This window comes from Heterocephalus glaber, unplaced genomic scaffold, assembly GCF_053883595.1.
Source record: "Heterocephalus glaber isolate CG9 unplaced genomic scaffold, H.glaber_assembly_v1.0 deba00001429, whole genome shotgun sequence".
Classification (NCBI taxonomy): domain Eukaryota; kingdom Metazoa; phylum Chordata; class Mammalia; order Rodentia; family Bathyergidae; genus Heterocephalus; species Heterocephalus glaber.
In genome coordinates this window covers 18,813,061-18,815,702 of record NW_028258294.1, presented here as the reverse complement: position 1 = coordinate 18,815,702, position 2,642 = coordinate 18,813,061, and the positions used below count along the sequence as shown (strand labels likewise).

At 37.7% G+C, this 2,642-nt stretch overlaps 1 pseudogene; it reads right to left on the bottom strand.

Moving 5' to 3' along the window:
• Nucleotides 1-351: 351 nt before the first annotated feature.
• On the bottom strand, nt 352-945 carry LOC101699370 (PRELI domain containing protein 3B pseudogene; annotated as a pseudogene).
• Between the last annotated feature and the right edge of the window lie 1,697 nt (nt 946-2,642).

Genomic DNA, 2,642 nt, shown 5'->3' with positions numbered 1-2,642 from the left:
TGTTCTGGGGTTGGTCCACAGCCAGGTGAAGTCCTAAAGCCTGAAAAGCTTTAACACTCTAACTTAAGAAGACTCACTGTCCATACCAATTTTTTCCAAGTACTTTTTAAAAAATGGTTACATTTTCACATAAATACTGGAACCCTAACAAGTAGTCATTTCAAGTCATACTAACATCAGATGATCCCTGTGATTTACAACTCCTGTACCTATCTCTGTATTGATGAAAATCATATAGTCTCTCTCCAGCTTATCAAAAAAAATTCTACCTAAAATATAGTTGTAATTTTTAAATAACAAATAAATATACTGTTAGCTAGGAGAGACCTGGGGGACCTGGTGCTGTAAACCAACTTTCTTTATCATTTCTCTACAAATGCGGCTGCTGTCATAGGTGTCCTTATGCTTCCTCTTGCTGAAGCTGCCAATTCTTCAGTCTCAGCATTTAATTTATGTATCACCCATTCCATTGCTTCTCGGCCTTTATTAGCATTGGAAGGTATCGTACTTGCCATCAGTCCTTCAAGGTAACTGCTGAGGCTGACTCCTTTCACCATGATTATGGCTTCCTGAGTCAAAACAGTTTTTTCTGGGTCCTGAGGATGTGGTTTGTATATAAGTCTCTCATCTACTGAAACCATATTTGTAAATGAAATATTAGTAGATTTAAGTTCCATTGTTTTCTCTACAGGATCAACTATAGAATGTTCTTGAACATACGTTTTGGTTCTTGCATCACCAATAATAGATTTCACAGTGTAAGGCAGTCCACTCTGTGCTGAGAAGTCTGTGGCTGTGCAGCTTTCCAGAGGGATCTATATGTCTGTCTAGCACATCAACTCCAACCACACTGGGGTTCATAGGGTTTGGTTATTTCTGCACTGCAGCTGTTGTTACAGTTTCCCAGGGGTGGTCAAATACGTGCTCTGAAGTCCAGATCTTCATGGTGCTGGTGGCATGCTCGATGCTCACATGGTACTAGGGGACAATGAAGCACAGGGGTACACAGGCCCCGCCCCACAGCCGGCCTGTAATTTTAAAATTTAATAGCCTCATTTAAAAAGTAAAAAGAAACCGATAAAATGAACTTTAATAATATATTTTATTTAACAGAATAGATCCAAGATAACATTGTTCCAAATATAATAAATATTTAAAAATTATCAAGATATTTTATATCCAGCTTCTCATATAAAGTATTCAAATTCTGATATATATTTTATGCTTATAATACATCTCAGTTCTGACTAGTTACATAGCTACCATAGATGCCACCTGTGTCATGCAGTGGGTATATCCCTGCACCTGTAGAGAATCATGACCTCAGGAGAGCAAGGCAGGATAGTTTTCAGTGTGACACTATCAGACCCTTTCATGTCTCTCCAGCTTATTAGGTTCCTTTGGTCTCACTTTATTTAGAATCTTACCTAGACCTTTTGACAACTTCCTTGGCCCCTTTGTTCTTTTTACTACTCAGCTTCTATGGTTTGAATGTGTCTCCTAAATCTCAATGTTGCAAACTTACTCCTCAAAGTCATATGTTTATGCTATTTGAGCAGTGAGGCCTTTGGGAGGTGTTCTACCCTCATGAATGGATGAATCTATTCAAGAATTAATGAGTTATCCTGGGAATGTCTTTGTTGTAAAGTGAGCTCTCCATGGCCTACCTTCTCTCCCTCACAATGTGATGCCCTCTGCCATGTCATGATCTAATAGGAAGGTTCTCATCAGAAGCTGAGCAGATGTCAGCACCATGCTCTTAGACTCCTCAGTCTCCTGAACTGTAAGCCAAATAGCCCCTATCTTGGTAAATTATCTGGTCCAAAGTATTTTGTTATAACAACAGAAAATGAATGACAGCATCAGCTTACCAAAACTATTGTATTTTGGTAGCCAAGATGTGGAATGTGGAGAAGTAATCAAAGGGAAAGATTACTGTTATTTTTTTAATTATTATTATTATTATTATTATTATTATTATTATTATTATTGCTGGGGACTGAACCCAGGGCCTTGTGCATGCTGAGGTCATATTTTACCCACTGAGCTGCATCCTTAGCCCTAGGAGGATCAGTTTGATGAAGATGGAAGGGTACAGTGAAGAAATTGGAACCTATGACATGATATAAACAAAGAATCATCTATAAAACATTGTGTCAATCAACCTCAATTAACCTGCTTCTGGGTAACCAGTATGAAACACTGAGGAAACACTGAGATAACCTATGAGTTTAAAAGCCATTTCTAAAATTGATTGTGAATATTGGTAACAAATATTTATACTTTTCTATGTGCCAGAGCTGCTCAAGAGCTTCATATGTATTACTTTGCTTATCATCACAATTGTTCTATTTTGGTTCCTATTTTATGAATAAGAAAGCAAGTGCTGAGATGTTAAGAGACTTTCCTAGTCACACACTGGTATGTGGAAGAACTAAAATTTGAACCCAGTCATTCTATCTTTAGCACTATCCACTACACTGATATAATGGATAAACAGTCCTTAGCAGAATTCCTGGCACATAGCAACTCTTTAGTAAATAACAGCTACTGCTTCATAGTCCTGAGGATTGTGGTAGTGGTGAGTCATAAGAGGTAGAGATAAGAGATGAAAAATCTAAGTAATTCATAGACACAAAGCT